The sequence below is a fragment of the Protopterus annectens genome, chromosome 1.part2 (assembly GCF_019279795.1).
Source record: "Protopterus annectens isolate FY-2018-M chromosome 1.part2, PAN1.0, whole genome shotgun sequence".
NCBI lineage: Eukaryota > Metazoa > Chordata > Ceratodontiformes > Protopteridae > Protopterus > Protopterus annectens.
The window spans coordinates 1,219,858,246-1,219,870,513 of record NC_056727.1 but is presented as its reverse complement, the minus strand read 5'-3'; the positions used below and the strand labels follow the sequence as shown (position 1 = coordinate 1,219,870,513).

General features: G+C 36.6%; 1 protein-coding gene across 1 annotated transcript in view; it reads right to left on the bottom strand.

Moving 5' to 3' along the window:
- The window catches only part of LDLRAP1 (low density lipoprotein receptor adaptor protein 1), a 982,852-nt gene that overhangs the window by 91,880 nt on the left and 878,704 nt on the right, over positions 1-12,268 (bottom strand). The window lies entirely within an intron of this gene.

Below are 12,268 nucleotides of genomic sequence, written 5' to 3'. Positions count from 1 at the left end.
CTACTATAAAATTGTAATCCAAATACCTAAATACTTCATTTTATGTCCCCATAAAGTATTGCTGAACGAGTTCATGCATGGGAATGTAGCTTACTGCTCCAGCTTTTGTTTGATTTTCATTTTGTATCCTGAAAATAAAAAAAGTCTCAATGTTCAACACTGAAATATCCCTTTCCAGATTCATCAAATATAAAACATCTTCAAATAAGGATAGTTTTTCTTGAATACCATATTATACCAGTTACATCCTTGAATATGAATTTCTTATTTTCTTACCCATTGGCTCTAAATACAAGGAAAATAAAGGAAAAAGATGTCGACCCTGTATGGCTCCTCTATTCAAACTCAGCTTGTCAGAGAGCAATCAACTCCACCTTTTCTTGCCTCTGACCATTCATATTTCTTACTAATTAACCCAATTATTCTATCAGGAAATGCAAAATGCTGCTATTGACCTACACGTAAAATCCCAGCTAATTCTACTGAATGCCTTGTCTGTAACTCAACCCACAAATAACAGGTTGTTCTTACACACACTTTCTTTAAATCATTCAGTCAGTGTTATCAGATGTTTGCTCCCCCTCCACAACAGTACAGTCCAGTACAGTGATCCATAACTCAGTTTTGACAACGCCTTAGCCATTCTCTTAGCTAGTATAGACATAAATGCCTTATATTCACAGTTCCAAACTGAAACTGGTCTATATGAAGTCAGATTTAAAGGATTTTCCCCGGTGAATAGTACAGCCACCAGTTTTCTTCCAAGATGATGCTACTGTCCCCATCTTTTAAAATAATGAAACAAAATCTTCCATAACATCATGTCCCCCTATTCATTTTCAAATTTCCACAGAAAAGCCATCACGTTTCTGGAGACTTGCCTGTTGACTGATTATACATTATCATATTTTTCTTATCCCTCTCATTTTAGCTATTCATTTTTGAGCCCAATTCTCCTCTAACCCTGGCATATTTAAGTCTCCGATAAATGTTTCAATTTATGCATTTTTCTGGTTCCCCCATATCTCTACAAATTTTCACAACTTCCAAAATATTTCTAATACCTCTACCTCTGGTTGCTCTTCTAGTCAGAATCCTTAAGTTTGACAACACTCCCATTTATCTTCTGTTGTTCTACTTGTTTCTGCATTCTGGTGTTATCAAAACATACTTGCTTAACAAGTGACCTTTCCCAACTCAAGCATATTATTCAAATACTCCTTTTTTTAATTTAGCACTCAATTGCTCCTCTTCTTGCTCCATACGATTCCCCATAATCTGCAATACTTTAACCTTTGATAATACCTCTAAATTCCTATTATTTCCTCTCTCTCATTTATACCATTTTTTTAATTTTATTTTCAATTTACCCCACTTCTCAGCTATCCCACAAGTTCCCTGGCCACTCAAATCATTTTCACTCATTCCGTAAAACCCACTCAACAGTCAAGTGGGATAGCGCCACTCTTACTTTTACTTGATTACCTTACTATCTATATTCATCTTTATTGGCACATGGTCTGAAATAGTTATTGGATGCATTTCAAAACTGCTCTTGTGAAATATAGATTCTGTCCAAGCTAGCCCAGTTATTGTACCTTGCAGAACATGTAAATTCTATCTGGGTTTGGGCTAGTAAATTTATATCTTCCATTCCAAATAACCTCAGATTCCTTCAGAAATCTGAGCCTCTTCTGTTATATTTTCCTTTCTAGGTCACCCTGATATATCTTCACTACTGCATACCAAGTTTAAATCCCCACTCATAATATTCCATGACAGAAGCGGATTACCTCTCCCATAATTATTTTACTCTCGTTAACAGTAGTTTGAGGTGAAATATAAATACTTGCCAGTGTAATCCTGGTTTCAATCTTCATCTCCTGTGTTCTTTTTTTTCTGTTGCTCAATCATTTTCCTTTGGAACATTGGGAAAGGTTTTACTGGCAAGTTCAGTCTATGGGCCACTGTCAAAGGAGTGAGAAGCAGAATGTTTCAACTTGCTTTCTCACTTTTTTCTGGATATTGTTTTCTCCTTGCTTGCTCTGCATCCAAATGTTTTTCCCAGGAGTAAAAACAATCTGAAAATAGCTGGATACAACAACTTGAATCTCACACCGGTTTCTCTGCACCCTCTGGTTACAAGGGTAAAGTTATTTCTATTCTGCCTAAAGTATAATCATTTTCCATGGACACAACGGTGTCCCCAACTGATAATAATTCACCCTTCTGCCATAGTTTTGTTGGGAGCAGCTCCTTCTGCTGATATGACTACATCTTTATTACTACAGGTCTTGGCTTCTTTCTCTGGTCAGATATGGAGTATAGACACAATCTGTCCTTTCCATTAACAAATCCTGCTGAAGAAAACAGTGAAGTTGCTTATCAGATTATCAGATATAGCTGAAGCAGCATACTGTTTTCACAGATCTGCTTATGTTACAAGCATAAAATCAGTGCAGTCTGTTCATTTCACTCATCTCTGGTACAGCAGAAAACCTCAAGGTTTTGTGTGCTCTGTCTTCTCTGTTTTTTAAACCATTCTTCTTGACAAGCCTCATTCAGACTTTTCTTCACTTCAACTTATTTCTGCAGTTTTATCACAGAATTTGAATAGCTACTTAAAGCTTCTTCTATTCCTTCTATCATTTTGTCATTTGATTGTATGCATTTCTCCAGTGTCTCACTTATTTTAAACACTTCTGAATGCATTTATTTTTTTCTTCTAAATTACTGGAAGCCATCTCCTACACTGATGCTGAAACCTGATGATCTCTTTGCTGAACAGCTGCAAAGGTCTTCCCCAGATGTTTCTTCTTCTGCCTTTCTAGTTTACTCTCTTACTTTCTCCATTTTTCTTCATTGCTGAGACCCAGAAAATGTAGCGAATGACCAATAACTGAGTTTTATCCAAATAAATGGGTTTTCTGGCTGCTTTCCAAAGCTTCAGTTTTCACACTGGGAGAGCTCTAAATCGATAAGTTGATTAGTGTGCAACCATCTTAGAAGTTCTCATGTTTACATAGTTCTTGATCTCAGAAATAACCATGCTCAGTCTCACATTTTACTAATGTGAATGTACAACAGACATTTACTTCTGTTCCTGCAAGTAATAACCCACTGCTGTTTTATTTACTTATTTATTTTTGTACAAAACGAAACAGTTTTATATGCATAATGCTTGTTTAAAAAAAACTCTGGCCAACAGCTCAAAAGAAGGTTTCTATACACAACACACACCCATGCACAGGACAAAGGCAGATGGAAATGCTTCTAGCAGCTTCTGAATGAAGAAAACCCCACAGAAGCTGTACTGCCCCAGACATCCTACAATGTTTGAAGAGTCATCCACCATAGTAGTAAGAAAAGCACTAAGGAAAATGAAGTCAGGGAAAGCAGCAGGCTCAATGAGGTCAGAGCAGATATGATAAAGATGCTGGGTGAGATAGGAGAGAAATGACTCCGAAAGGTACTCATAGCAATGTGGAGAGAAAGAAGTATGCCAGATGATAGAAGAATAGGTACAATAGTGTTAGTGCCTGTGTTCAAGAACAAAGGGGGTGTTCACAACTGTGGGCAGTACAGAAGTATCAAACTCCTGTCACACTGCATGAAAGTTTTGAGGAGGGTGATTGTTAAATGAATAGATCGAATAGAAGAAAGATGGGGAAATGAACAGTTCAGATTCAGATCAAGATACAGTACAACTGACACGATGTTTGCAGTGAGGCAGATAGACATGAGGAAATGGTAAAAATGGGCATTCCTAGACTTGAAGAAAGCATGTGACCAAATCCCAAAAATGGTGATTCTGGCAGTCCTGCACTGGTTTGAAGTCCCAGAAACATTGGCAGAATTACTGCAGTGAAAGCTATATAGAAGGATCCAATGACTCAAGTATGAACAGTGTTCAGTCTCACACAGGGGCTCCCAGTGAGAAAGGATGTGCAACCAGGTTCAGCTCTAAGCCCACTGCTGTTCATACCAGTGATGGACTACATCAGCAAACAAGTCGGAGAAGACAGATCAACAAACGGAATACAGACAAGACAGTTGTAATGGCAGCAAATGGAGTTCAGAAGCTCAGAAATGAGATGGATGGGAAAATAGTGGAACAGGTTAACAGCATTAAGTATCTGGGAGAGGTGGTTGGGGAGAAAGGAAGTCTGAATAAGGAGGTTAAAGCTAGAATCAGATGGGCTGCAGCCAACTGGCACAATTTGTCAGGTGCATACCTCCTAACCGTACCGAATTACTCAGATTTTACCGAGTTTTGGGGTCCAAATGAAGGGGTGCCACGATTCCAGAGTGGTACCCCTTCATTTCCGATTTTTTTTTTTGCTTTTTTTATTTTTTGAATTTATCGCGCTGTCAGAGCTGAAGTCATCACGTGCGTGATGACGTCAGCTCAGTCAGGGCTACCAGCCAGTCGGAATTGAGCTCAAGGAGCTCACATCATTTCCGGCTGGCTGCGAGTGCGCGGGAATTAAACAGATACAGGCAGCAGCACTAATGGCAGTTTCTGTTCGAGCATTGCATTTTGCTTTGTTTTACTGCCGAGAATAGGCTGGATTTGCTTTGTTTTTTTTTATTTTTGCTGACTGCCGACTTAAACAGTTGCAGGACTTTTTTTTATTTTTGCTGCCTGCCGAATTAAACAGTTGCAGGACTTGCTTTGTTTTTTTTTTTTTTTTTGCTGCTGAGAAATGGGCTGGCTTAGACGATTGCAGGATGTCAGATGGCAGGCTGCGAGAATGGGATGAAGTCACTTGGGGAATGTGGTACTGAGACAGCTGTACATCAATTACTTGTTTTTAGACTTAGACGCACACCATGCCCTTTCAAAGCTGTTGGGAGTTACTGGTCGCTGTTGTTCGGGGGCTTTGCAAGCTAGTGCAAATTGTTTAGCTGTATTTAAGGGGAGTCCTGCTGCTCTTTATTCACATACGTAGTTAATGCCGCTGTAGGAAAAATGCAGTGACTTTGTATGTTTAGGGAAGAGTTTTGATTCTCCACGAGTCTTTATATGTAACCGGTAACTGAATAAGTAGGCCTCTCCCGCTTTTTTTAAGGTCAATGCTGTATTTCGGCATATTGTTTTCTTGATTCCCAAGCTTTGATTGTTTTATTTGTTTTATATATATATATATATATATATATATAACTGTTTTGCGGCTTCAGCGTCGACTTGAATGACCTTTTAATTTGCAAGTTTTTAGTAGGCCTGTTGGTACTCTTGCTGGTTGGAAGACTAGCTGTCTTTACAAGGTTTCTGTTCCTGGCTGTGGCAGCATGAGTGCGCACGGTCTTCCATTTGAGTTTTCTGAGGTTTTATTTTGTAGCAGTTTTAGATCGAATTGTTTGGTTAACTGTTCCAAATCATATTTTATCTTTGTTGTATGACACCGTGTTGGCTATCTTTGGTATGCGGGGCATTGGTAGAGTTTATGCAAAATAGTGGTCACTGAAGGAATGCATCTTGTGCAAGCACTTTCTGACTGCCATGCTAGCGATAGCTGTAACATGCTCCAGTAATATGACATAATTTTCAATTGATGAAATAGATTACTGCTGAAATCGCCACGTGTTCATGAAACATTTATATATTTTAGTTTGCTAAAAGTGATATAGGGGAGTCTGTTAATGTGATCTTGCTTCAATGACAAATACAAGAGTTGGTTTTGGTGTGTGCTTAATGCTTATACATAGGTCTGTAGCAGAAGGCATTCACTTGCACACGGCTAAGTAATTAAGTGTGTGTGATTTGCTGTGTGTTTACCTAGCTAGAAGAGCTGTACATTTTTTATGCAGAGTATAGCAAAGAGAAGACTCAAATCAATTTTATAGTGCACCTGTCCAGGAAGTGAATTCAATGTATTCTGCTAGTTTTTGCAGTTAGTGTTTAGTCAAGGGCATGTTTAATCTTGTTGACCTGAGAAGCCTTATTACATTGAGGGCTTGTTGAAAAAGGCTACAAACACAGAGGTGTCAGCAAAAAATGATATTCTGATAATGTAATAAAGTTTATGCATACCTCTCAAGTGTACCTCATTACTAGAGATGTTCCTCATTTTGGCTACTAAAAAGTCTATCTTCCTCAAAGTTACACATTGAATAGGCCTGTCAGATATTCATTGTTGGGACTTTTTTAAACCACTCTCCATGGTTAAATAGTACTGAATCATAATTTATCAAAAGAACTGCTTATAAGTATAAAGCAACATTTTAACCATCCTGTGACCTTTCTAGTTGAAGTTATTAGTAAGCTGTTAGTAAATGTTCCACATTTTGCTCATTTAATTCACATTATGGGTGTCAGTGTTCCACATTTGGTTAGTTGTTGGTAGTGGATTATAGCAAAAATGGTGCTACTGTCTTAAAATCAAAAATCTGTGACACAGATTAGTAAGTTGAGATGTTACTTATGCATGTGTATAAAACATTTATTTGTTTATTTATCTGTTGATATTTGATTGCGGGGAAGCCCAATTTCATCAGATGCCCAGGGAGAAAAGCTCCAAATTATAGGTTCATAGGTACTAGGCTATTGGCCCTAGGGCCTATATAAGGCTAGCCAAAAAAGGTACCCTTGCTTTTGCCACCCAAGAAAATTACTTTCCTATGCCCCTGTCGAGTAGAGCCACAGAAGTGATCCCCGGGGTGAATTTCCCATCTCCCATCCAATCAAGATTTTTCTTGAAGAGTGCTAATGAGTACCTTTAAGAACATTAATTTTACAATCTTCAAAAATTAAAAGCATCGGCAGTTTAAATAATTATATCCCATTAGACATAGTATAAAATACATTGGTTAAGAATCGATACAAGGTATATGACAGTCATTTAATATTTAGAGATTTTAGGTAATTTGTACAGAAATCAAACGTAAGTTAGTTTAATATAAATAAGAATTGCAATATGAAGTGAGGGAAAAACAAGCTTATGGTTAGTTTAGAGCGAAAGTCAGGGAAGTGAATTAGCAGTAAGTGGAAAAGGGAAGAGTAAGGTGGTACAAGGAAAAAAAGATACTTTTTCACATTTAGAGACATGTAAAATAGTAGCAGTGTTGAAAATTTAAAACACTAATGGTAATTAAAAAAACATTTCTTTTGATAGATGAACAGAAACATTATATACAGGCCACTCTTCTAAGGGTGCCATATGTTGGTTATCTTGTCTGTTATTCAGTTTGTGTTTGAAAGTTGATATCCCACAATTCCACTGGGGTGGGTGGGGTTACGTAATTATGTATGCAAATTACATGTTAATCAGTGTACAGATTTGTACCTATTTTTCATGGGCCTTGTCCAGATTTTTGATGTTTCCAGGTTGAGAGGTATGGTCAAGGTGTAGTATACAACAGAATGCCAAAGAAGCTTAAAAGCAAGGTGTACAAAACAGTGGTGTGACCAGTACTACTACATGGTACAAAAACCTGGGCAACAAAGGCAAAGCAATTGAGAAAGCTAGTGGTGATGTAGATTAAGTGCCAGAGATGGGTGACAGGGTGGACCCTGGGGGGAGGCAGACAAAATGAGGGCATAAGAGCAGAAGTCAAAGTAGCTCTTACTGGAGAAAATAAGAAACAGATTATGGTGGTTTGGGCACATGAAGAGCTGATTTGGGCACATGAAGAGCTGAAGACAATCTAGTGGAATATCTGGGACAGGCAGGAAAAAGGCAATAGAAAAACAAGGGTGCCCAGCAAAGAGGTGGATGGATTTTGCGACAGAAGACCTGAAACAGTCAGGCATGAGTGTTGAAGGCAAGGCAGTGGCACTTGGAGACAAATGGGGTCATGGTGTCATGTCAACTGTCACCATGTAGAAAATGGGAAACTGAGGGTGATGGTGATGATGCAGTGCGACAGAATGCCGTGCGACAGAATGCCATGCCATGCAAGATTGTGGCTCTGTGTAGTACATTTCACATAGGTACAAACAGCATGTGAATTTAGGGGAAGGTATACCATTTTTCAGAAAAACTCCTGACATATGAAGTTAATACCTTCAGTGAGTGAAGGGCTTTACTATGCTGACCTTCCATGGTCGTAGTGATATTAGCCCTGAATACTGTACTCGTGTTTAATGTTATTGCCATAAATTGCACTATTTCCAGTGTTCTTTTTCAGATTGTTATACCTGTCCAAATATTTGGACTACGTACAGGTTCACTAAGTAAAACATTTAAATTCAGTTCATATAATGTTATTGTTTTCTATTAGATACTGTAATAAACAAACTAACCATATTATGTCAATATGGAACGTTTCTCCCCAGGCATCAGCTGAAAATGGGATATTAGAGTTAGACTCTCCTGGTAAACAAATGTCAATCAATAAATCTGCAGTCGATTAAATGCTCAGTATTAGAAAATTACATTTTCTCTTATAATTCATGTTCTTTATGGTTCAAATGCTAAAGCTTAACAGCACCACTGAATTACACAAGCTGTAGCTATAATACATGTAAAGATTTTGGCTGTTCTAAAATTTTATCCTAACTGCATACTGTAGCAAAGAAAAAGCTAGGATAACTAGATAGGAATAAATCCCACAGTAACCCACACTGACAAGATGCAAAGAAATCTGGCAGCAAGGGTTACATATATCCAGTTCACAACCCCAAAAAAGATTTTAGAGCAATAACTTGCACCATACTCGTAATACATGGTGCTGCTGAGCAGACATATCAGCTGAGACACACTATACATAGATGAACAGCAGATAATATACAGTAAGAGAACTCCATTAATGACCACATTCTAAATGTAATGCTTACTCCCTAAAGTTGAATCACAGATGGTCTGTTCCGGTGCATGATAATGAACAGTAAAGAAACTGTATACGATGGAGTAACCTGGGGGTTTTGCTGCCTCACTTTAAAGAGTGGGCATATGGATTCTTTTGACCCTACTGCCTATTTTAAAAAAGAAAACAATTACCTGGACTGTGTTACAAAGGGGAATATAACACATTGGTCTGAAGAAAAACTTACCTTAATATTCAGACAGATTGCCACTAAACAGGAATCTAACGGATTAGTAAAGGCCACAGAAGCATACTGCCTTCATGGATTTGCTCATATTATAAGTAGCTATGAAAAAGGCAGGGGATGCGACACCATAGCAGAGGGTACATTTACAACTACCACTGGACCAGTCCCCTCCTAGTTGAGGAGTGCTCAGAACTCTGTTGTGGGGTTATGACAATATACAAACGCTGCTGCAAATACTGTAGCACCATATTATTTACTTATTTTTGTTAACCGGGGTAGCCTGACTGGGTGTTAGCCCATTTTCAGCAGAGGCCTGGGGGGAAAAGCCCCCAAAACAGACAAAATAATGCAAACAGCACAATAAAGCTACATAAAACAAGTGAAAATTAGCAGGGGAAAAAAAGAGGCACAGTATATATTAACGAAAATTAGTAGACTTTGAGACTTGGTAAGAATTTGTTGGACGATCGAAGAGTATGATTGTTAGTGTAGGGCTGAAGCATTACCTGCAGGGTATATTCAGATTGATGGACAAGTCTGAACTCTTGCACGCTGAGTGCAAGTTAAGCAATGGAGAAGTTCAAGCCAGTGAAGCTGATGTAATGCTGAGCTGTGATGAGATGTGGAGAGTTGGCAGCAAATTTTGCAATTTTGTTACAGCAAGTTTCAAACCTAGAAAGAACAGTTTTACTAAGGTTAGTAAAAATGGAAGAGGTGTATTAGTAAGGTGGAGAGAAGGCGAGTTCCGGCTAAATCTTGCCTAGTTTTAGTTGTAAGAAAAGACTTGAGTGAGCCAAGTTTAATATGAGTATTTTTGACTGTGCTAAACTAAGGTCAAATTTCAAATGATCAATTAGGACACCTAGTAATTTTGTATTAGGTATAGCATAAATTATGGTGTTTTTGGATGACTACTTGAAATGTAGTACGGGGGAAATCACGTGATTTAGAAGGATGAAAGAGTGTAAGTTTGGTCTTGGAAGGATTCAGAATCCGTTGTGATTCTGATAGCCATTATTCAACTGATAAGGACTGCCGAGTAGTAGAAGGTGCAGCACAGATAAGAGCTGAATCATCTGTATACTGAACAGAGGCTAAAGGTGCAGATGAATGGAGTCAGTTGGTGAAAATACTAAAAAGTAGAAGGCATAAAACAGAGCCTTAAGGAATACTAGAATTCACAGACAGAAGGGAAGAGTTCCTGTTGCGATTTAATGGCTTGCTGTCAGCTAAACAAACAATTCTGATTGGCAGGATTGGAACATATAAATGTAATAGTTGCAAACAATGTTCTCACATTCTTGAAGGTAATGGTTATTACATTAAATCCAGAAAATTTTTTGTAAAATCAACATGTTATTATAATTGTGGATCAAAAGGTATTATATACCTAGGTATTTGTCAAAAATGTGATGGTTTTTACATAGGTAAATCTGAAAGAACATTATTGTCAAACATCTTACTGTATGCCCAAACATGATTTTAAAATTTATGGTTATAGAACAGATTAAATGCCTCAAAATTCCCAGGGCTCAATGAGACCATCAGCATCACAAGCCTTCTTAAATTAAGAAGGGCAAAATTATGATAAATTTGGGTTATATGCCAGATCCATTTTAGGATTAAATATTCCTTCATATCATAAGAATTTTTATTATATAAAAAAATATTACTTGATTAAGAGTACATTAATACATTACTTTAATTTTGCAAGAATTTATAGCATTCTTTCATTCAAAAATGAATCAATAATGTTAATGAAATGATATCCTTAAATGAATTGATAACTACAGACACAATGTTATAAGTAGTTTTAAAATATTTAAAACATTAACATAGTTATTTATGTATTTATATATTTACATTATTTATTTATTTATTTATTTATATATATTTACATATATTTAATATTTATACATCATATATTTATTAGATATCTATTTTGATGTTAACCAACAATAATATATTTAATGTTTTTGGAATTGGTTAACACAATAATTATATGTCACTAAAAGAACATTTAAAAAAAAAAAAAAAAAAAAAAAAAAAAAAAAAAACTTTTTTAACACAGTTTTAATAGATTTTAAATTAAAATTCATATTTATGATGTTTGAACAAAGATAAGTAACAATATGTTATTTAAGTCCAGTATACATCATTTGAAGAGAATGAATCATCTAATACACTTTTTGACTTTTAACAATTTACTAACAAAAAAAAAAGTAGAACAAAAAATGGTTTTGTTAAGATACTACCTTGATTTCACATTTCAACATAAACATTAAAACAGTTTTGTTTAACAAGTACAATTAACAGTGTTTCAGAATGTTACAAATGTTTTATAATAATGTTTGAAGAAAATTCACTTCAACTGAATAAACTTTAGCAGTTGTTTTTCCTAAAGTATCAAAACTATCCAATAATTGATTTTTTTTATTTTTTTAAACCTTTTAATTGTATAATTGAATTAGTAGCATTGTAAGCAAACCACTGAGTGTTTTATCTTAATTCTGAAACCATGCTAGAACAGAGGAACCAAGTTTAAATATGGCAAGGTCACTGAGAAGGTTTTGGTAAGAAACTGTATTAAAGACTTTGGAAAGATCCAAGACGAAGACACAAATTGACCTTTTACATCTACACTGTTTTATTGTGTTAGTAAAGCTAAGAAGAGTAGTAGCGCTATGGTGGGGGTGAAACCCATGCTGAGTATTGGCTAAGATGTTATTAGAAAGAAGGTAGTTTAAAAGCTATTGGTGGATACATTTTTCCAAACTCTGAGGTGGGGGTGGGGGGTGGGGTAGGACAGCTATGGGTCTATAGTAAGAGAAATCAGTCAAGTTCCCTCCTTTATATAGGGGAATAATACAATATCTTCCGGCTGGTGGGAACATATTGTTCCAGGATGGAACAGTTGATTAGAATTGCAATGGGATAAGCAACAGCAGGAGCATCATTTTTTAGGAAAACTGGGTAGATTATCACCTGCAAGGGATGTGGATTTATATTTAGAGAGCACTTTTTATGGTGAGAGATTGAACAGGTTTGAAGAAGTTGCAATCATTGCTAGCTGAAGTTGGGAATAGTAGGAAGAGTACAACATTGAGAATTAGTAATAGCATGAATGGGGTTGGTAAAGAAAGTGTTGAACTGTGTAGCAATGCTATCAGAGTTAAAGGAGGTTAAGAAGATGTGTAGAAGAAATTCCAGGTTGAAGGTTTTTATAGAAGACCAGATATGGCCAAGGTTAGCATCTCATGGGACAGTGCAATC